Source organism: Ascaphus truei, chromosome 5 (assembly GCF_040206685.1).
Source record: "Ascaphus truei isolate aAscTru1 chromosome 5, aAscTru1.hap1, whole genome shotgun sequence".
NCBI lineage: Eukaryota > Metazoa > Chordata > Amphibia > Anura > Ascaphidae > Ascaphus > Ascaphus truei.
Window position 1 is genome coordinate 153,714,611 of NC_134487.1, and position 24,212 is coordinate 153,738,822.

General features: G+C 44.5%; 1 protein-coding gene across 6 annotated transcripts in view; it reads left to right on the plus strand.

The window, feature by feature from the left end:
- FGF1 (fibroblast growth factor 1) overlaps positions 1 to 24,212 on the plus strand; it is a 124,908-nt gene that overhangs the window by 25,147 nt on the left and 75,549 nt on the right. For 2 of the 6 annotated variants that reach the window (XM_075601064.1, XM_075601061.1), the window contains exon 2: positions 19,871 to 19,992. The exons of the other annotated variants lie outside the window; for them this stretch is intronic. The gene's annotated coding sequence lies outside the window, so the exon portion shown is untranslated. The remainder of the gene's footprint in view (positions 1 to 19,870; positions 19,993 to 24,212) is intronic. 6 annotated transcript variants of the gene reach the window in all.

Consider the following 24,212-nt stretch of genomic DNA (forward strand, 5'->3'; position numbering starts at 1 on the left):
TGTGCGGCGATACGGCGGCTCAAGATGGAAGTCATAGTCTGAGCCACTGCTGGTAAGGTAAACTTACTGATCAGATGTGCCCGGTAACGGAGCGCTTCCGCTAGACCTGTAACCAATGGCTGGCTGACCGTTAGATCAGGTAAACCCGAGATGCTAATGCTGCTAGGTTCTGTCTCTAAAACTGTGTCCTGAGGCTGTGCATTGATGTCTCCTTTCTGTAGCATTTCCACCCTGGAGTATTCAGGGGTGAGTTGGGCTGTGGGCAGTGGCTGTACTTGGCCATGTTTTGCAGGCATTACCACCCTGGGATATTCAGAGGTAAGTTGGGCTGCGGGCAGTGGCTGTTCTTGGCCATGTTTTGCAGGCATAGTCTCTTGCTGAAATAGTGGACACCTCCATTCAGCAATTTCTCTTTTCAGAGTATCAACGTATTCCCTCATATTTTGTCTAAATTCTTGCATTAACTGTGCGGTTAACAGTTCTACGTGTATATAATGAACATCAATTGTAATACCTTCTTGTTGCACCCTCCCGGTTTGCGTGCGCGTATCCTCCATTTTAGCAGTTAAGACAGGCATTGTAGCAAGAATCTGTAATCTCTGAGGCACGATGCTTCTGCTGGCAGCGACACTACTCCGGGCTCACCAAAAGCTCCGTCCACAGGTAGTAAGTCTCATAGCACGGGCAGCAGCATCCACAGTAGATACGGATCCCCTCACTCACAGAGAGACAGCTTATGTACCAAGCCCTGAGCATGTGCCTCCCTGAAACTGCTACTGAGGCACAGGGTTAGGCCTCAGATTTTCTTTTAAGTATTGACTTCTGGGGAAATGACCGATCAGATCAATAGTGGTCTCAGTAAAGCAGGCTGATGGTACACTCCATAGCGATGCCTTTTAATCTGCACTTTTGCTGTAGAAAACCAGCGATGTCTGCGGATTGTTACTAGGCCGAACGGGAGCTCCTGAGAAATGCAGCCATTTTACAGCTCTACCTCCCGGAAGTCTGAAGCTACTTTTTAAGGGGACAGTAATTTTCCAAGAGAGTCCAAAATTCATCAATTTCGTAAACTTGTACAAAAGTTTTGCATATTATTAGTGGATAACCTATTTGCACAAGTCATAGGTGGCAGATGTAACAGGTTCATATATTTAGCTTCCGTCACAAATTAATGCAAACCAAAACGTTTGCTCCTTGTTATGGGGCAAATTGAACCATCCTAATATAGACCCCTAGTTTGTGGAAGTATGTGTTGCGTACCATACAACTGCAATGATGTGAAATTAGACCTAACTTATAAAATAGCGGTCAGGTAGGTGGCAGTTTCCCCTTAACTATGGCAAAAAAAATAAGCAAAAATACTTAATTCAAATGTGATTGGAGTCTTCTAGCAGGCATGGCTGGTAAAAGAGTTGTAAAATTAAGGAAGCATTTTTGTTTCTAGATACAAATGTCTCATCACGAAAGGTTCTCATGGCTCTAGGCCAATGTTGTCATCAGCAAACAATGAAATCTATTACCTTTACGAAGTAACTAAGAGATTGGATTAAGATTTAGGTATATGTATGTAGTTTATAAATGCTGTTGCTCAATCTAAATTAGTATGTTGTCATTTTTGGAGCTTAACATAATAAGATGTGGATAAAAATCTGTAACATTACAGAACCAGTGGTGAGCAATTTATGGAAATTATTACCCATTATGGTTCAAGGTTACTCACCACTTGAATACCAGTGGGTTCAGCAAATTGTTGCTTTTTCTGGTCCCTCTGGCAGTCACTGTGTTAATGCAGAACACCGCGGATTACTGTAAGGGCAACTGTTCTATTATGAGTTCAGTGAGACCTTCACAAGGAAGAGCTCTTGAAAGATGTTGTTTGTATAATCTTTCAAAACTTCTCAAGTCTCCTCTTCTGATGTGCTATGTGAAATCATTATTTCCTAGCACTAAACCTAAAGCTTTTGAATAAATTACACCAAAAAACAGACTCAATAACTACTTATTTACCCAGGCATTTAATGAGTGAACCACAACCTGTCCGGCATTTAATAGCTACAGTACCGGCCCATCCTGTATTGTGTCTTTCCTTGTTTGGTCTCTTTTATAACCTTAAATGTTTTCTTCTTTTAGTAACTGTGAAGTTCTGAGTCCCATTGGGATAAAAGTGCTATAAAAATAAAGTAATTATTATTAATAAATAACTTTAAGTTATCCAAATAAAAATGTGTGATAGAAGACAAAAAAAATTAACTTTTTGTTGTTATTGTATCCTGTCTATATAGATTCATTTCTTTCTTTTCATGTTTTAGCCAATGAGAAATATTTTTATTTTTTGGCAGTGCATGTAATCTCGAAAAAAGTAAATCTTCCACTGTCTATTTACTAAATGTGTATTATGATTTATTTTTTTTAAAGTAAAAAAAAAAGTTTACTTTTGACGCACACTGCTCCTTTATCTTCTTTTTTGTGGCGCCACATGTAAGTAACTGATAATAACGTTCTTTAGATCTAGTACAGATTTTTAACCAAAGAGGTTAACACCACCTCAGACTCGGTGTATATTTTGGTGCAAAGAAGAGAGGAAGAATGCAAAGTGACACAGAATTTGATACTTCCCATTATAAAACATAACAGATCCTAAGTCTTTCTATTAACACTTCCTAAATCTCAAGCTGGTGCACAAGGGGCAAAAATTTGCGCAAAGTACCTTGATACATAAAGACATGAAAGGAAGCAGTCCTGTAAGTGGCCAAGAGCTCTATCAAAAGATCTATATCTTTTGCGTCCCAGGATTAGTGTTGCCAGGTGTCCAGTATTGAACTGGAATGTCCTGTCTTTGGACATTCTGTCCAGAAAAAAATGAGAGGTAATACTGGACATGCATGTGTATACCAGTATTACCTCTCTGGACATAGTGACCTGACCGGATTGGGGGGGGGCCACAACAATTTCCCTAAGCAGGGAGAGAGCAGCGCTGTTACTAGGGGGCTAGGCAGCTTCCTCTATCCTGATTGGCTGCATTACCCAGCAGCAGCCAATCAGGAGGAGGTGTCAGGAGCCTGAGGGGTGGGGCCAAGGAGAGAAGGAAACAGCATGGAGTGGTAAGAGGTGTGTGTGTGTGTTTGTGTCTAGAGCGTGTCGCACATTCCATCATTGTGTCCAGTATTTTTGGAGAAGCCACCTGGCAACCCTACCCAGGATAGCTGCTTACACACGGCGATCTTCTGCCGAAATTGCTCGTCATACAGCCACCAACTCATACCACTATAATGTCTATACCTGAAATCAATCATGTCCTGATATTTAAATGAGTATTAGCACAAATTTGGTGACTTTTTTCTCCAATCACACTGGCCAGGATAGAAAAGGCCTGTAACCAATTAGAGAATGTTCTCGTGAATAACTGCTTCTCAATGTCTTCCTTCTTGGCCTCACCTTTATTGCTGATTCTGGCAAGCGCTTCCCTATAACCGGGAAGTACTGTAGTGACAATATCTCAACTTAATTTCCTGCCCACTAGCACGCTAGTGAGGCATGCGTAGGTGTCCTTGAAACAAATGGCCACTACTTACTTTCCTTGCCTCACCCTTGATAAAGTGCCTCGTGCACGAAACGCGTAGGTGCGTTCGTGTGGCTTTGTTGTCCCTTTGCTGCACCACCCTGCAATAAACCTGACCTGTTGTTCAGCTGAGTGCTCACTTTGTATTTTTTCCGGTTTCAATGGGAGTTGGAAAATGAGGCAGTGCAACACATCTTCACCTATCTTCCTGCTTGCCTCACCCATGCCTACTGCTGCTACTGATGAAGAAACCCCCACTGTTGTTGTTGGGGAGGTGAATGTCATCTTACCGCTTACCAACCCCAGCGGAACCAGGCTGCAAACCCCTGCTTGAGAGGTTGCCACACTCCAGGCTTTTGCCATCCCTGGTGGCGTGGCATTCATCATCATATTAGGAGGGCTGACATCACCCCTGAAAGGGCCCTACCCTGAAAACCTAAAACTTCTAGCACCCTCTTAAAATGGAAGCCATTCCACTCCCCCAGAAACACCCACAGACCCACTGTCAGACAGCCCGCTTCTTTGCTGACTTGTGCTCAGGCCTGCGGGTCCTGACCGCTGCTACCCTTCACTTACTTGTGAGGGTAGGAACCCTGAACCATCAGCTGCTAATAGCAATGACCCACTGGCCTGTCCCCCTCAGGGAAGATCTGCCCAGACCACCAAGGGTGCCTAGGGACTGAGGCACCTCTGCACAGCTCCCTATCTCACCAAAGGGGGGACTTCCTCTTACTAATGCTGGAGGGAAGATAGAAGCCAATGCCCTGCTCTTAACAGCAGCTGATTGCTTCCTGGCATCAGCCTGCTCAGCATCCTGCCTCCTCCTAGCTCAAGGACCAGCTGGCTGCTGTGCATGCCACACAGATGGATCCTGTGCCTCCACGGTATTCCTCCAATGACCTGACCACTTCTGCTGCACCTTAGCTAGCCATAGTGGCCACGTTTCTCACCTCCCACGCTATTCAAGCACATCTTTCGTCACCTCTTGGGTGCCCTCAGACCTGCTGTGATCAGCTACTCCACACACTGCAAGCAGGCCTGCAAGCTGCCATGGCAGCCAACCATCTTCACAAGACCGGTGCTCCTCCGGAAGCTGATTCAATAGTTCCTGCATGGACTCCATGACCATAACAGACATGTTTCCCTGCCCAGGAGCAAACTCCACTCTCCAACTTAATACTGCCAGAGAGCAAAATCCACTTTGAGTGTTTAACTGTGTGTGCTGTCAAGTTTCCCACAGAGATCCAACTGTCTAACGGATATCCAACTGTCTCACAGATAGCCAACCGATTCTCCCGCTTGTGCATTATTTCTGAAGCCCCTCCTCTCCTCCCACATCATCAACTGATACTCTGAAGGGAAGAGGGGAGGGGGGGAAGGAAGCGTGTTGCCAGACCTCGAGCCAGGTAAGGCCTCGTTCAGGGTGGCAGAGACAGGAGGTGAAGGGCACGCATCCGCGTGTCCGCGCATCAGTCTGCTGGGCGATGTGTGCACATTATCCCCAGCAGACCTTTGCTAGCGTTGAGAAGGCGGGGCTACAGACCTGAGGTTAGGGACGGGTGTTGCACTGTTCAAATCATTTTCAAGAATGATTTGATTGGCTAAAGAAGTACCAGTGACGCTGCTGCAGCTTGAAAAAACAACTTGAGTTGTTTATTAAAACTGTAGCAAGCGTCAACTCCGTACTTCGGCGACAGGGCAGCTGCTACCCTGGCAACCGATATTAACTTTAAATACTTTGTTTTGAACGTTTCGCGAAGCAGGCACCCTGAACGAGGCCTCAGACTACAGGGAGGGAGGGAGGGGGGGGGGTGTAAAGAGAGAGCCTAACCCCGGTGGTCATGAGCCCCGTCGCCTAAGGGACTCAAGGCTGCTTTATGGTTTTAATAACAAAATAGTAAAAATATAGGGGACTATGATCTTATTCTATAAACAAATGGGACGTTCCGTGCTTATCACAGTTTATAAAATAATGGCCTGTGTCTCAACCAAAAGAGACATTTACTCCGATGGACTGCTCCATTAATGCTCTTGGAGACGCCACATGTAAGAAAGTTGACAATCAAGTTCTGGTTCAGATTTTTTTGCCAGAGAGGTTTTTACCACCTCACACCTGGCAGACATTTTGATACATCCCAATATGATATGTGAACTGTTTATCAGAGCTAAAAGTAGCCCTTGATGGAGGCGGAGCTCAATGAGAGAACATATGTGAAACAATCTTGGCAGCTGGAGTTCCTTAGTGAGCATAAATGAATAATGTCAATAACTCATTTGAGTAGTACCGCTCCTCAATCCCCTGTGAAGTATCAACATAAACTCTGTATCACAGCCTGAGAGCATCTGGCCAAACCATATAAGTGCAATGTAGTTGCGTATGTTACTCACGATTAGTCGCTTGGGGAGCAACCGCGGGGAGGAGGAGGGAGGGACCTTAGTCAGCCCAGTGCCGCATTCGTAGCCGTACGGAGGAAAGGAGGTAAACGATGAGTCCTCTTCCGTAAGACCTCGCTAGTCATGGAACTATTATCCTCAATATGATCATGTGTTATTATGTTCATTCTCTTTGAGCATATTGATAAGTATTTGGACATTAGTCTTCTAACTTTAGATTATATTGTTCCGTCTAAATACAGTTCTAGAATATATTTATATTATGTTTATTTCGCATATAGTCTTTTCTTCCACCGTAATATTGCATATTGTGAACTTTGAGAGTTTATCTGATAGATTTTACAAAATAGTTAGGGTTATGTGTTTTTTCCTTTTTTTATCGATGTCTTTTACGTTTTTCCTGGCTCTGTTGTGCAGTTTGGTCATTATTGTTGTATGTTTACATGTATTAATGTTCACAGGATTTATACATAATTTGTTTATTTTGTTATACTATGAACATATGTATTATTTCTTCAGGTCAGGTGTTCACTCATTAAGGGGGTGACTCATTGGCGGTTTGTGAACATAGATTTAGGTGTGTCTCTTTATGTAATTGTTTAATCAGTGGATACAGCTGGAAATCACCCTTTATCTATATCTTTCTGCACCTGACAGATCACTCTTTAACAAAGCGCCCAGTGCGTGAAACGCGTCAGAGGATCTGCCAGGGCCGTTTTTTGTTATGTTTAATTTAATAAATCTTTAATTTTGTTCTTTGTCTATACCAGTTCTTGGCCAAGTTGTGCTCTGGGTTTTTTCACCATTCTTCTATCCAATATGATATGTGCATTGAGTAAATTCTCCTAACCATAAATCTCAAGCTGGTGCACAGGGGGGCAAAGTACCCTGGTACATGTTTTGCAACTGAAAATACCTTCTTTTTGGTACGTTTTTGCCTAGATTTGCTGATGCTATCGATGTCTCTCTTTAGCTGGCTAGATTACATGATTGCTACACAAAGGAACAGTAAAGGCACAGAAAATGCCTGCCAACTAGTGCCCTGCTAATTCAATTCAGGTTGCTAAATAAAACATTGAGTAAGAGCCAATGAGGGGCTGAAATTAGATTGCTAAATCTTTGAAGGTCATATTTGGTTTGTAGGGCACAGGTTTAAATTCAGGACAGCTCTCCTTTTTTACTCTGTAAAGTGAAATGCCTACTGTATAATGGCATTTTTTTTTAAAACATGCTATTAATAAGCTGCAAAAATATACATTAAAAAAAATCTCAGAGAACATACATTTTGCATTCATTAAATAGATAGCAAAAACATTACCTTGCATGCACAGTAACAAAAGCTGCCAATCACAAAAATCACTAGAAAATAGAAATGCATACAAGGAAATAATTACTGCAGAAAGCTTAAAAACATTCAAATATTTGATTCTGTAATTGGAAGGAGGCATTTTCAAACTTAAACTCGTTAATCTCTGCAGCTTTGTAATCAGAAAGTGACAAGAGATGAGCGCAAGAAATCACTGTAAACTGAATAGAGAACCAAAACTTCAAATAATAGTAAAGGTGGTGTAGAAAACGACTTTTCAAATATTGGTGATCCAAAAATAGTGATGCAATAAAAAGGTGGAAAACAACCCTGCAGGGCCAATGCGGCTCCTACAGTGAGCTCTCCAGCGGCCTCCAATAGATGCCAAATGTAATCAGGACTGCGAGGCTACTCTCTCCTCTCTGCTCAACTTTACACTAAAAATACCCTGCCGTTGATAAGAAGCCAAGAATGTACAAGACATAAATAAACAATCGGCCCCCTAATGTCCATGAGAATGTAAATCTCACAAAAGAGAAAGGAAGAAAATAGCGAATGGATGCACAAATATATGAAATGGTGCAAATCAACTGTGGCAAAATGGCCACAAATTGATGAGTCCCCCTGGGAATAGAAACAATGTATGTATATATTTCTGCCTGTCTTTATATAGTGCCATTAATGTACATAGCGCTTCACAGCAGTAATACACGTGACAATCATATAAATAACAAATAGTACAAATAACACATAATGGGAAGAAGCGCATCAGACATAAAAGTAACATTTAGGAAAAGGGAGTCCCAATGAGCATCTATTTCTGTTAGTCATTATTGTATTTTTAAATATTTTTTCTTATAATTGTGTCTTTTTCACACAGGAAAGGAGGGTTCACAATTATGTTGAGGGTAAGCAAGGAAAAAAATTCAGCGCAAATAACACTGAGCGAAAAAATGTGTAGTGACACAAAAACATAAAAATCTAAGTACAACCATAAGCGACAGTGCAGCTCCAAAAGAAAGACTCTTTATTACAAGCAAAAACACAAATCTCAAATGTCCTCAGGTAGATATGAAAAAGGAGAAAAAAAATAGTGCAACACTGTGGCAAAGTGTATAATTTAGAAATGGCCTCCAGTTATTCCCACTCACGTGGAGTACAGTTCAAAGGAGTATTTCAGGGTAAAGACCTCTCTGCAAACCAACAGCAAACAGCAGAACTCTTGGGAAATCTTTATTATAATAAACGAGAGAAGAAATATTGCACTATTTTACTTCTCTCTTTTATTTATAAGGATTTCTCAAGCGTTCTGCTGTTTGCCTTTGGTGTGGAGAGAGGTCTTTCCCCTGAAAAACTCGTGTAACCCATCCTTGCCCGGCTCATAAGGAGTGGTTGCAGTGAGGTAGTGTGGAAAGGTGCAGATGTTCACCAGAGTGATGACCCCGGTCTGACAATATGAAAAGGTCATGAAAGTCAATGACCGTGTGGTGAATCACAAGGTGTAAGGCTATTCCCACATTTTTAACTGCAAAATGAGATCCTATATAGGATGACTAAGCATGCACAAATGGGGGAGGTCATTAGACAAATGTTGGTACCGGTGGCATTTGTTTAAACTGTGTTCAACCTGGCCTATACTCTCCCTTGGGGCGATCAAATTGGGAGAGACAAAATCATGAACGGAATTTTGCCCTGGTTTTTCTTTATTGGCATCAATAGTGACATCCCCTGTAAATAAGGTTTTCATTTAACACTGACTAACCTTAAAACTTGCCCCACAAATCAAGCATCCCAATAGCCTGCACTCATGGCTATTGTCCCACAGTCACTTATACCACCCATTGTGGCCAAGCACCCCCATCTACAGCACTTATTCCCTCACCTGCTGTCTCTGTAAATTTCCCCTCAAACCTCTTAGATTGTAAGCTCTTCGGGGCAGGGATTTCCTTTCCCATTGTCTGATTTTTGCTGCACTTATTGTGTTATTATAATTACCTGTACTGTATTCTTTGTGAAGCGCTGATTGCACTTTTGGTGCTATATAAATAAAGACATACAATACATCCCTAGATTATGTGAGGCGTGTCCTGAATAACAGTTGACCAGTCAGAAGAGACAAAGGCCGGCAACCTTGGTTCCCCTATCCTTGCTTTCTGAACCATTTGAAAGAATTGGGGAAGACCTTGTAGAAACTTTAGAACCCTCTGGGAAGGGACATCCTGGTTATACTTGACTATGCCACAAGATACCAGGAGGTGTTCCTCCTGAGAAAAGAAACTGCTAAACAGGTGGGCAACAAGTTGCTGGAGCTGTTCTCACGGGTCAGATTTTCCCAGGTGATGTTGACAGATCAAGGGACGAATTTTATGGCTAACTTAAATGCAGTATGTCTTAAAATTACTAGAGGTGAAGTCAATTCAGACCTTGGTCTACCATTCACATACTGACTGGTTGTTTGAGAGGTTTAACCATACTATAAAGGGTATGTTGAGGAAGTTTGAGATTTTCTTCTTCCTCTTCTGCTTTTTACAGTGCGGGAAGTTCCCCAGAACTCCACAAGATTCTCCCCATTTGAGCTCCTATATGGGCACCAATCATGGGATATTCTAGACCTCCTAAAGGAATCCTGGTAGGAACAGCATTCCCCCTCTAAAAAATCCCTCCAATATGTATTAGACATTAGGGACCATGCCACACAGGAAAGGTGAACTATGAGATCTCTCAACTGGGGTCCAGGAGGGGTAAACACATTTACCACAAACCTCCTGAAACCTTGGAAGACACAGAGATCTCTGTTCATCCACCCTGTGGAAAAGGATATGGATCTGGGTCCTCAACCTCCCTGCAAGGCGGCACTTGTAATAGTAACCAAATACCTGTGGGGTCTTGGTTAACCTCGGAACAGAGGGTGGACTTGTTAAAACTATTTGAACCCGTTAGCAATGGTTTTTCTAATCTCCATGGGCAAACAAATTTAGTGTCACACAGGATAGAGAGAGAACCTAGTGTGAAGGTATGGTCCTGTCCCTACAGATTACCAGAAAGGAGGTTCAGGAGGTGCTAAATCTGGGCGTGATTGAGGAGTCATGCAGCAAATGGTGTAGTCGTATAGTAATGGTCCCTAAACCTGATGGAAAGGTGAGGTTTTGTGTTTACCTCCGAAAGGTAAATGCTGTGTCTAAGTTTGATGCATACTTGATGCTAAGGGTAAACGAATTGCTGAACTCCCTTGGCACGGCGCAGTACATATCGACACTTGACCACACAAAAGGCTACTGGCAAATACCTCTAGACCAGGACTCCAAAGCAAAAACTGCCTTTGCCACCCCCCTGGTATTATATCAGTTTATGACTATTCCATGTGGTACTGTATGCATTGAGCCCTGGATACTTTCGAGATGCTCATGGACAAAGGTCTATAACCTCACAGGGCTTATGCCGCAGCTTACCTCGATGATATTGTATTATACAGTAAGCGCTGGCGGCCGTATATAAATAGGATGTATATATATATATATATATATATATATATATATATATATAATATATATAAGTGGATTGTCTGAGGACTGTCAGAGGAACTGAAGAGGGTGCCTATCAGAAGGTCCTGCCCTGAGGAGCACAGATTTTAAAAGGCCCTTTAAAGTGCAAACCGATACCTCAGATGTAGGGCTGGGAGCAGTTCTCTCCCAACAATTCAAGCGCATAGAGCACCCCATCCTCTTCATAAGCAGGACGTTATTCCCAAGGGAGCTGATACATGGATATTGAGGAGTGCCTCACTGTAAAGTGGGCGGTTCAGGCATTAAGGCACTATCTAGCAGGGGTATACTTCACCTTAGTAACGGAACACGCACTACTCAAGTGGTTGAATTCCATGAAGGACACGAACCCCCGGCTAACGAGATGGTATATGGTCCTCCAACCCTTCAAGTTCGAGATTCAGCACAGCCCTGGCAAAGAAAATGCCAACGCTGACTTTTTGTCTCGAAGGTGTTCGGCTTCAGCCCTGTTCAGCCCCTGCCACAAACAGGGGAGGAATAGTGTCTGATAACTATGGTTGGGAAATGTATCCGTAGCTGCTGACTCCAGCAGAGCACTAGTTAAACAAGCAGAGGTAATTAGCAAGGTCACAGCTGCATCATTCGCCCATTAAAAAGGACAGCTTTGCTCACTGTGCTGTCCCTGACCGGAAGGCAGCTGCCCGGCTACCCTGCTGCTAAAGGTCTGGTCTAAATGGAAACTCCTACTAAAGGTCTGTTTTACCCTCTGAACTACTTACTGTAAGGTGACAAAACCTAGGGAATTAATGGTGTGAAATCGCCCTTGTCTTTTATAAGGGATGCAGGGACCTGATATGACAAAGGGCGCAGTCCTCCTATGGACTGATTTTTTATTTCTCCCTTATGCTGATTTAAGGCTGTTTTTATTTTGTGTATTTCATCTTGGGTTGACCGAATAAAAAATCTTGCACAGTCTCCCACTTGTCGTTGTCCCGTCTCTGCAACAGTTACATTATCTATTGTTACAGTTTACAGCTCAAACTGCTGTGAACATTGGCAACAAATTATCACAAACAGGAAAGTGTTGCAAAAATATTGCACTGCTTGGGAGGTGGGCTAAACCTGCTATAGAGATCAAAGAATAAAAACAAAAAATTAAAATAACAGTCACAACTGTATTATCTAATACTACAGAACTGATGTATTAAAAAAAAAACCTACTGTAAGATTTCACATGTTTTGCTGCTTTAAGATAAATACATTTCACATGAGATTGATTAGCCATCGGTTTGTTATAAAATAGTGAGAGTGTTGCATTGGAAATATAAGTATCCGACAGTGCTGGGTCGTCAGATGGGAATGGAACTTAACTAGCATATAAGAGAGAACATAGCATACAAAACTTATATCCCTGTGGCCTGCGACATCAACTCCGGAACGATCACTGCCAGGCTCTGCCTCCTTTCAATAGGTCCTTGTCTTGTGACGTGTTCATTGACATAGAAAGTATATATTACTGTGAGACATGATAGTGAGTGTGGAGCTGCGTGGGACTTAGTGATAAAACCAAAATGTGAGGAATGGGTATTCATAGGGTTAAGGTGTTCTACAACTAAAACTGCAACCTCTACTCCTTCTGGTGTCAACCCCTCCAACCTCATACCCATCCCCTGCCACCCTCCCTCCTCTCTCCCTTTCTCCTGTGCCCTTTGGAATGCTCGCTCCCTCTCTAACAAGTTCCTCTCCGTGCATGACTTCTTTCTCTCTCACTCCCTGCTTCTCTTTGCTATAACTGAGACCTGGCTCACTCAGTCTGACTCTGCTCTGGAAGCTGCCCTCTCCTACGGTGGCCTTTCCTTCTCCCACACTCCGCGCACTGATGGCAGGGGTGGAGGTGTGGGGCTCCTGCTCTCCTCTCTCTGTCGTTACCGAACCCTTCCTATTCCTCCCTCTCTTGCTTTTGCCTCCTTTGAGGCTCACACTGTCCAGATTTTCTCTCCTCCCTATTCTTGTGGCGGTCATCTATCGCCCACCTACCTCTACTCATCCCCCTTCTACCTTTCTCTCTCACTTTGAATCCTGGCTCTCTTTCTTCCTCTCCTCAGACTCCCCTGTTCTTCTCCTTGGGGACTTCAATTGCCACATTGATGACCCCTCTCTCCCTTGGGCTTCCCACTTTCTTTCTCTAACCTCTTCTTTTGGCCTTCAACAGTGGACTGCAGCCAGCACCCACAAGGATGGCCACTACTTAGACCTGGTTTTCACTAAGAACTTCTCTCTCTCCGATTTCTCCATTTCCCATTTTCCTCTCTCTGACCATCATCTCATCTCATTCTCTCTATCTCGCTTCTCCCCTTCTCCACCTCCATCTACACCCTGGTTCTGCAGAAACCTGCGCTCTATTCACTTACCTGACTTTGAGTCCACTTTACGCTCCTCCCTCTCCTCTCTCAGCTCTGCTACAGACCCCGACAACCTGGTAAGGAACTACAACCCTGTCTTGTCCTCCTCTCTTGATCTACATGCCCCACTTTCTCTATGCCGCACTCGCCCTTCTAACCCTAGACCCTGGCTAAATTCCCACACACGCATGCTGCGTTCCTCCACTCATTCCTCTGAACGCCTCTGGAGGAAGTCTCACACTCTCGCAGACTTCCTTCACTACAAATTTATGCTATCCTGTTTCAACTCTGCCCTCTCGCAAGCTAAACAAGCCTACTTTTCTGCACTAATCAACATGCACAAGTCTAACCCACGCCGACTGTTCTCTGTCTTTGATACTCTACTCAAACCACCCTCAGCTGCCTCTCCTTCCTCCATCTCCGCTCAGGACTTTGCTGACTATTTTAAGGAAAAGGTGGAATCCATACGTCAGAACATCCCCTCTGTTTCTTCTTCCCATCCTACACCTCTTCCTAACTCTCCTCCTGCCTTCCTTGACTCTTTTTCCACTGTCTCAGAGGAGGATGTGTCGCTGTTCATCGCCACTTCTCCCTCTACCACTTGCCCTCTTGACCCCATTCCCTCCCATCTCCTAAAACCTCTTGCTCCTACTATAATCCCTACGCTCACACACATTTTTAACTCCTCCCTCTGCTCTGGAATCTTTCCATCCTCCTTCAAACATGCAACAGTCATACCATTACTCAAAAACAGCAAGCTTGACCGTACCTGTCTTTCTAACTATCGACCTGTTTCCCTCCTGCCTTTTGCCGCTAAACTCCTTGAACGTCTTGTATTCTCTCGCTTGCTCCATTTTCTCAACACCTATTCTCTCCTAGACCCTCTACAATCTGGCTTCCGCACTGCTCACTCCACGGAAACAGCCCTCACTAAAATAACTGACGACCTCCATGCTGCCAAAGACAGAGGTCATTACACTCTGCTCATATTACTCGACCTCTCTGCAGCATTTGACACCGTGGACCACCCTCTTCTCCTTCACATTCTCCATACTCTTGGTATTCGGAACAAAGCTCTATCCTGGATCTCATCCTACCTCTCCCATCGTACTTTCAGTGTCTCTTCTGCTAACACCTCCTCCTCTATTGATCTCTCTGTGGGGGTACCCCAGGGCTCTGTCCTGGGACCTCTTCTCTTTTCTCTGTACACACTCTCTCTAGGTGACCTAATAACATCATTTGGGTTTAAATATCACCTCTATGCGGACGACACACAAATATACTTTTCAACACCCGACCTTACACCTGCTATACAGACCAAAGTTTCTGAATGTCTCTCTGCTATATCATCCTGGATGGCCCTCCGTCACCTTAAACTCAACATGGCTAAAACAGAGCTCCTCATACTTCCTCCCAAACCTGGCCCTACTACCTCCTTCCACATTACTGTTGGAACTACGATCATCCACCCAGTAGCCCAAGCACGCTGCCTAGGGGTCACACTCGACTCCTCTCTCACATTCGCCCCTCACATTCAAAACATTTCTAAAACTTGTTGCTTTTTCCTCTGCAATATAACAAAGATACGCTCTTTCCTCTGTTGCTCGACTGCTAAAACTCTGACTCAGGCCCTCATTCTCTCCCGTCTTGATTACTGTAACCTCCTGCTGTCCGGCCTTCCTGCCTCTCACCTGTCTCCCCTACAATCTATCCTAAATGCTGTTGCCAGAATCACTCTACTCTTTCCTAGATCTGTCTCAGCGTCTCCCCTCCTGAAATCCCTCTCCTGGCTTCCGATCAAATCCCGCATCTCACACTCCATTCTTCTCCTCACTTTTAAAGCTTTACACTCTTCTGCCCCTCCTTACATCTCAGCAATAATTTCTCGCTATGCACCATCCCGACTCTTGCGTTCTGCTCAAGGATGTCTTCTTTCTACCCCCTTTGTATCTAAAGCCCTCTCCCGCCTTAAACCTTTTTCACTGACTGCCCCACACCTCTGGAATGCCCTTCCCCTCAGAACCCGATTAGCACCCTCTCTATCCACCTTTAAGACCCACCTTAAGACACACTTGCTTAAAGAAGCATACGAATAGCACTGTGGATATTCTGAACACATGATACATAAAGGTTGGCCCCCTGCAGACGCACTTACCAGAACTCCCTCCTACTGTCTCTGTACGTTCTCCCTACCTACCAATTAGATTGTAAGCTCCTCGGGGCAGGGACTCCTCTTTCTTAATGTTATGTTTGTCTAAAGCACTTATTCCCATGATCTGTTATTTATATTATCTGTTATTTATTCGATTACCACATGTATTACTACTGTGAAGCGCTATGTACATTAATGGCGCTATATAAATAAAGACATACAATACAATACAATACAACACCCCAACCAAGGCAACCAGTACCAATACGTTCTGGTCTAGTGGGATATCATTAAACCTGAGGTGCATACCTGCCTCTGTAAACCCCGACCCCCCCGCAGTCAGTCTCGTGCCCCCCAGTTTGCGCACCGCTGCCTCAGACCATTAAAGGCAGCTTTATTTAAACAGGGATAAGTCCCTGTTACAGGTTGCATCTCCCTTCTCTTCAGGATCATAGACCTGGCCAGGTCATTACAAATGAGCAGATGTGCAGATGGAAGATCTTCAAATTCCACTTCACACTTAGGGCTGGGACTCGCTGCGCCCGGCGGCGCGGGCGGCCGCACGAGCGTTCCCCCCCAGCAGGGGAATTCTCCCAAGCCGGTCCCGGTCCCCCCTCGCTGCACAGCTCACTACACGCTGTGACGCGTCAACCGCCAGGGGATTCAAGAGAATTGTAATCCCAAGCGGCGACGCGTCACGTGGTGTGGCTGTGAGCCAATGAGGAGGGAAGGCTTCGGGGAGAGGGCAGGAGAGTATGGGGGGAAAGCAGCGATTTTAAATAAGCTCTGCAGCACCACCCACAGACGCTCTCCTCTTGGGGGGAGGTCCCCCTTCCGATTCCCCCCTGCTCCGATTCAAAAGTCCCCCACACCCCCCCGTGTGTATTTGTGAGTGGGTGGGTGCCTGTCTGTGTGTGTGTATGTGTGTGCCTGAGTGCGTGAGTGCCTGTCTCTGTGTGTGTGTATGTGTGTGAGTGCCTGTCTGTGTGTGTGAGCGGCTGAGGAGTTGAGGGGCTAAACAGCTGAGGGGCTGAGGGGCTGAACAGTTGAGGTGCTGAGGGGCTGAACAGTTGAGGGGCTGAACGGCTGAGGGGCGGTCCCGCCCCCTCACGTCATGGCCGTGCCCCCCCGACCCATTTGACCACGCCCCCCCCATGCTCGCAAAAATTATCCCTTTGGACCGGAAAAAGCCCCAAGTGCCTCTCCACACGCCGCCTGTCTGCAGTGCGGGCGCGGTGTCTGAGGCAGCGGGGCCTTAGCCTAAATTGTGCTGGCGTTGACAATTTTTTCTTTTGTTTTATAGGGATGGCCTTTTATAATTACATCCATTCTCCTAGGGTCATTCTGCTTTGCCCTAGGTGTTCTGTCTAGGTGCATTTCTGATTCTGATAAAGTTGTAACCAGCGATAGAATGAGTCTGCTTAGCTATGTTTGTAGTTCATCATCGGATGCCATTTCAGGGATACTTCTAACTCGATACGGATACTTCCACTGTGTCCTGGAGACCGAGGATGCCATCCGACATTTTTGTCATTTTATCCTTACTTTTATGCCACATCAGGGATTCCTCCATCTGAGCCTCCAATGCTGTTGTTCATTGGTTGATTACAGCTAGATCTTGCTTTAGTTCTGCGACTGCCTTCTGCAATGCTGTCTGAAATGTACATGTAATATTCTTGATTAGATTCTCCAGTAGGTTGTCCTGATATATATATATATATATATATATATATATATATATATACACATACATACATACATACATACGACTCGGACGACTCGCCATGTTTCGTTCCCCCCGTTGTGAACTGCTCCACTGGAACAATCTAGTGACTTCCTGTGATGTTTGCTGTTTTTTGTAGCTTTGGAGGCATTCTTGACCCTCTCGAAGGTAGGATGCTTCCCTTTTTAGGTATTTTTATTAGTATTAGGATGTTTTTATTTAGTTTATTTGTGTGCTTCGCCGGAGCTTCACACCTATGCGACCATTCAGTCTGACTGTGTACATCTATATAAAATTCCAACATAATAAACACTTTAAGAAGTGCTATACCATTGTAATTAAAGCAGCAGTTCAAGCAATATCCTACATGTGTTTTTTTTTTTTTAAATAAATCAGTTCTGTACTATGAGAAAATACTTGTAGCATTTAAAAAAAAGTTTTAAAGACATTTGTAATGTTTCAAATGTAGGAAGCATTTCCAAAGTGACAGCCCCTTCCCCTTCTGATAGGCTCTGGCTCTTGAGCCCCGCCCTCTCTCTAGCAGTTCACCAATTGAATCTTGTTACTGCCCAGTCACATAATATTGCTGGACTACATTCCCCACCCGATACCTGAGCAAGTGATCGATTACAGGAGAACGAATTGACCTGCAGATTGTATTCATGTACATTTTGAATGGGAAAAAAAATATTTTATTTTTTAAAAACAGCAGCTTGAACTGCAACTTTAATGTGTTTCTTAAAACTAAGTTCACAACACAAAGAGCATATATAATATTACAAAAAAGGGTCGATTTTCACAGTTTCCCAAGTACGGTTTTGTTTATGTGGAAGGCTCCTTATTAAAATCCAATTTCATGCATCTGTAGAAACTTAATAGTTTTTCAAAGCTATGTTAAAGCTTTTTTAAAAACTTGATAGCAGTGCCCTCCGGTGGACTAACAGTGAACTGCCACTGTGAACAAAATATAATGCTGTCAACAACTGTGAATCCATTTCCTACACGCGGTAGCAATACATTTTTTCTACTTTTTGCACCAGGAAAATGTTGATGCAGTCTTTGGAAAAAAAAAAAAAAAAGATGGTATAAATGTACAATGCTGGAATTATGACATTTAGTAGAAAGTAAAGAACTCGAGATAATAAAAGTATCAAAATACATCTTAAAAGCTGACATCACCGAAACATGTCCTGTCGTTTTAAATAAAGTATTGCATTATTTGTTAATGTGATTGCCCTCTCAAAGAAGGTGAAGTGAGAATGCAGGTAAGGGCCTCACAGGTCTTACTGCTCTGTGACTTTGATATATTGTGAATTTCAGTCGTTTCATAATATTGTAGTGCATCTAGATAGATTAGGTAGCATTGTTAGCTCTTTGGGTTAAGTTTATTTACAAGGTAGTCCCTGTGGGAGCATAGATGCTGTGGTGCCCCCCAGGGACAGGAGAGGAGTGAGCTGGGGCCGCTTAGCGTGCGCTCTTATGTTCAAGGTGTGGAGTTGTAGTTAATCATAAACTTAGAGTGGGTTTACAAGACTTGTCCAAGCAGAGGTGGAAGGATGAGTTTCTTGCTACTGGCCGGAGCTCCTTCTAAATTGGGATTTATGATCCATGACCTTCCAGAGACGTATCACCATTCCTATCACTAGCTCAATACATGTTGCATCCTGAGCACTGATAATAAGTGGTGCTGATAATATAACCCAGATTAATGGTTTGTCTATGTCCAGGAGTAAAGCTGGTGTAACCAGGTTTATCTCCAGGGGAAGGAGGGTGGCATGGATTATTCTTTAGGAACAGGCCGGTCCCTGGAGTGGATCAAGGTCTGGGTGTCATACGTCACACACTAAGCCAATCACAATGCGACCTCTCACCTACATCACCGTAACAATTTATGGTCACCCTTTAGGTTGCACTAGGCACTAAAGAGGAACAAAATAAATAAACCGACAATCCACCACCATAAGGGCCAGCTATATATATGTACATCAGTACACACCAAACATAATTGGGTCAACCCATCCAGGGTTGCCATCTCCTAAAAGTGTTACGCAATACATAACTGTATTATCCTAAGTAGAGGTGGGCGGGTTTCGGGGAAGCTCTCTGACCTCCTGTGGTTTGGGACTATCTGGACTGCGACCCGATGTGCCTGAGCTGAGGTGGAAACGAGGCAAAACTTATTTTTCGCTCCCAAGGCAGAGCAGGAAATGTGGAGATGGGAGGGGTCTGTCAAAGTCAATGCGCATCTCACCAGGAGTGATGGAAGCAAAACCAAAATATGGTGTGAATATCTAGTCCTAAGTCACTATAGCCATCTAACGTAAGTCTTGACTATTTAGCAGTCTACAAATTATCACCTATTGTTTAGGGTACACTAGGTTAAAATATCAACAATTATTCAACACAATAGTCTTGAAATGTATTAATTATAGTATACATTATACACTGTTTATATATTTGTGTATTGCTGTGTTGTACGGGAACGTACAAAAAGGTCACACATATGTTGGCTTTTGTTTAGAAGGAGCTGATACCCATTCAGAACTCCTCCCATTACATTACTTGTCTTATGACTTGCACTGGAATAATATTGCATGAAGAAATTAAGTGGTTTCCCTCAAACAAATGTCTGTCTGATGCGGCTCTCCTCCCTCTTACTATCTTCTGAAATATGACAGGCAGTTATCTTTAGATGATTCAATACTTGAGTGCCATGCTCAATTAGTGTTTTTATTCCTTTATGTTTATAAGAAAACACATGTCTTTTGTGTAACATTAGGGGCAACATATTAAAGTGCTGATACATGTGTAACCCCTCATTTTACCCTTAGACTGACTTCTTGGTGCAGAGGCAGAGGCCCAAGTCCTACGCCCTGTTATGACCAGTGCTATCCCACTTGCTGGGCGCGTGACCGGAGGTCAGACAATAGGACACGACACAGGACTTCAAATAGTAAGAACGTATTTATCAAACCCCTATAAACATAGGTATCAAAGTAGACATGTGATCCTGTAGGGAAGATTCATATTCATACTATCGCAATACAGTTTAAGTAGTTGTGCAGTTGTGTGCCAGGGTCTCTCCCAAGTTACCAAGACCCTGTGTTATAAGGGGCCTGCGTGTGGGTGCCAACACAATGTTGGAGCTCTTTATGATAAATGTGATAACAGAGACTTCGGTGCCCTTTACTTGTGGTGAGGATCCCATCTGTTGCAACTCACACCTCCCTTGGACTGGTTGGCTGTAGCTTCGTCTCCCACTCCAACGGGGCTCGTCGGTGACCTCGTCACCTAGCTCCGCTGAGTTGTTCTCCTCATGGACCAGTTCTCAGGGTCGCCCTGAAGCAGTCCGATGATCCTTTGGGTCGCGGCAGCTCTGCCGCCTCGTGCTCCGCCAGGGACTCTTAAAGACTTCCCCTTTTAATCCCTCCTCTCGGGGGTCAATTGTCATTGGCTGGGGTCCACGTCCATCAAAGAGTCACATCCTGGGCATGCCACAGAGAGGAGCCAGCCAGGGGCAGTGTATATTTTAGCTGTATACACTTCCTAGGAGGTTACACTTGCATCTTGAATAATTTTTTCTAGCAGCAGTGATTGTCTCAATTTTACTTCCTCCCACTGATACCGTACGTAAGGGATTTTACTTCCCCTCAATGTTTTTGTACTTGGTATTGAACTAATTGACCGAGAGGTAAGAGAATTATGCAAACAGTTATTAAATCTGATTTTGAATGTGTCGAACAAGCAGTAATGTCCAGGGCCGCCAGCAGAGGGCGAGAGCCGGCACAAGTGTTTCGCGCCCGGCAGCTGCAGGGGCCCCGGCCGGCCTAACTTCTGCTTTCAGCTGCCGGGACTCTGGTTGCCCATCGCCAGACCCTGTTTCTCCCCAGCTTCTGCAAGCGCCTCTCCGCCAGGACGGGCTTCTCTCCCCATGTGTGCACCGAAAAATGATCGCAACTTCCCCGCGGGCCCAGCTTCCGGCAGGAGAGAGGCCAGGCCTCGGAGAGAGGGAGGCCCGGCATGAGAGAGAGACCTGGCAGCAGCTGGGGAGAGCCGGGGCACCAGAGGCCTCAGACCACCTCAAAGGTAGGGTGTGTGTGTAGGTATTGTATTTGGTGTGTGTGTGTGTGTGGGGGGGGGGGGTATTGTATTTTGTGTGTGTGTGGGGGGGGGGTATTGTATTTTGTGTGTGTGTGTGTGTGGGGGGGGGTAATGTATTTTGTGTGTGTGTGTGTGTGTGGGGGGGGGTATTGTATTTTGTGTGTGTGTGGGGGGGGTATTGTATTTTGTGTGTGGGGGGGGTATTGTATTTTGTGTGTGGGGGGGGGGGTATTGTATTTTGTGTGTGTGTGTGTGTGGGGGGGGGGTAATGTATTTTGTGTGTGTGGGGGGGTGGGGGTATTGTATTTTGTGTGTGTGTGTGGGGTGGGGGGGGTGGGGTATTGTATTTGGTGTGTGAGGGGATATTGTATTTTGTGTGTGTGTGGGGGGGTATTGTATTTTGTGTGTGTGTGGGGTGGGGGGGTGGGGTGGGGTATTGTATTTGGTGTGTGTGTGTGGGGGGATATTGTATTTTGTGTGTGTGTTTGTGTGTGTGTGGGTCTGGTATTGTATTTTGTGTGTGTGTGTGGGAGTATTGTATTTGGTGTGTGTGTGTGTGTGGGGGTATTTTATTTGGTGTGTGTGTGTGGGGGGATATTGTATTTTATGTGAGAGGGGGGAGAGTGAGTGGAGGAGAGGGGGAAAGAGTGAGAGACAGGGGAGGGGAAGAGAAATATATGGGGAGATGAAAGGGCTCCCGAATAGGTGCGAGAGGGGGTGATAGAGGAGGGGGCTTGCGAGGGGGGGATAGAGGAGGGGGCTCGCAAGGAGGCATGAGAGGGGGGGATAGATGAGGGGGCTTGTAATGAGTTGTGAATGGGGGGGGGGGGTTTGCAAGGCCGCCAACATGGGGAGGGAGGGGCCGGACAAAACTCTAGTCCTGGGTCCCAGAAAATCTGTCTGCGACCCTGGTGCGGTTATATCTTTAATGTTTTTCACATCTCAGGAATCTGATTTCCATCAAACAGTTCGCCCAATCTCTTTGTATATGAACTGCAATGGTAGAAAAGGATGGACATTTTTAGATGACAGCTTAATGCACAGTTTCCATCATTTCTCTGATAGCTCCTGTATATAACACTGTTTGTATTAATGTGGAAAGCACTTATCAGTTATTTTAACAGCTTACTGTACTTAATGATACTGAGTATTTCTAAACACTTCTATCTACTATAATAAATGCAACATGAGGTACTGTAGTACTATCGTGTGTGTGCTATAATTCCCTTTTTTTGGAGTACAGTATATGGCCCTATTACCGTCTAACACATTTCTAATAAAGAACAGGGAAGTCCACCCCAAGGCAGTCATTTTATCTTTTTGTTTGGGGTGTTTTAGCCATTAATATGATTGCATTCTCCCTTATCTGAATAGAAGAAGCTTTTGAACATAGTTCGTTGCTCCAAACTTGGACTGCTACTTTAAAATATTTACTGTGTATAGTGTAATGCACCTAGTACAGAGTCAGTACAATACTAAATAGTACACGATCACGTTGCCCTTTGCAAATAGTCACAGGATCTGATTCTGTAAAGCAGGGGTGCAGAAACTGGGGGGCGCGACATTTTCTAAGGGGGGCCCCCAAACTGTGCCTCTTACCTTCTCTCCAGGTTCTCCTCCTGCATCTTCTGAAAGCGACGACACGTCGCCATGACAATGTGACGCCACAGAGATGCGATGCCGGAGAGCGGATCAGAGGGCACGGCGGGGGCGACTTATAAGGTTTGCGCACCCCTGCTGCAAGGTGTGATAGCGCAGATGTCGGGACTTGTCATAGCACGTCATCAGCGCTACCACACTTTACAGAATAAGCCCCTCTACAGAGTGGGTGAAAAGCGTTTAACCTTTTTTATGTCAGAGATAGTGCTACAATGCATTACTGTATATGCCTATCTGGCACCTAAAGGGTTATTCTGGGATTCAAATAGTTCCTCAGTAAAGGCTTTGCTGGCTGTTCCCTCGGTCCCCAGGGAACATGAAATGGAATGACTCCAACGGCAGGAAGCAGAATATAATATTGTTCTGTCCAACTGTTGATACAGAGCCTCAAATACAACAAGCGCCAGAGTGGGATAATGGCGACTTAAATGACATATTCTTCTTCTCTCTGCTTCCTTTTTTTTTTTTGGGTTTTGTTCTTGAAGGAAAGGGAAAACCGCAGAGCAGGTTCCAATAGAAAGGAATCTACTACTTTTACTGAATCTGAACTTTTTGCAATGAAAAGAAGCAATGTTATTCTTAACAAAGAGAATTATTTGCCACGGTCTCTTGTGCCTTATCGTTGTGTGATCACTATCTGTCCTTGCCATTCTTTTGTGCTTCGGCTGAAAAAAAAAGGTTAACTGTGTTCTTTTCCATGACGAAGTTTCCCCTTGAGCAGAGCCCAGCAATGGGTTTACTTGTCCTTTGAAAATGATGAGTTTAACAGGAAGGCATGACTTGAATGGGTTGCTGGATCTGTACTTTCTTAATCCAAAATGTTCGGTGTTAGCTGCTAGGGCCCAGCTTCATCAAGTGCCGGTATCGGTTAATGCACCCGATCCGGTGTTAACTCCCATTCAAGTCAATTGGGTGAACGCTCTCCGCTCAGGACTTTGCTGACTATTTTAAGGAAAAGGTGGATTCCATACGTCAGAACATCCCCTCTGTTTCTTCTTCCCCTCCTACACCTCTTCCTAACTCTCCTCCTGCCTTCCTTGACTCTTTTTCCACTGTCTCAGAGGAGGATGTGTCGCTGTTGATCGCCTCTTCTCCCTCTACCACTTGCCCTCTTGACCCCATTCCCTCCCATCTCCTAAAACCTCTTGCTCCTACTATAATCCCTACGCTCACACACATTTTTAACTCCTCCCTCTGCTCTGGAACCTTTCCATCCTCCTTCAAACATGCTACAGTCATAGCATTACTCAAAAACAGCAAGCTTGACCCTACCTGTCTTTCTAACTATCGACCTGTCTCCCTCCTGCCTTTTGCCTCTAAACTCCTTGAACGTCTTGTATTCTCTCGCTTGCTCCATTTTCTCAACACCTATTCTCTCCTAGACCCTCTACAATCTGGCTTCCGCACTTCTCA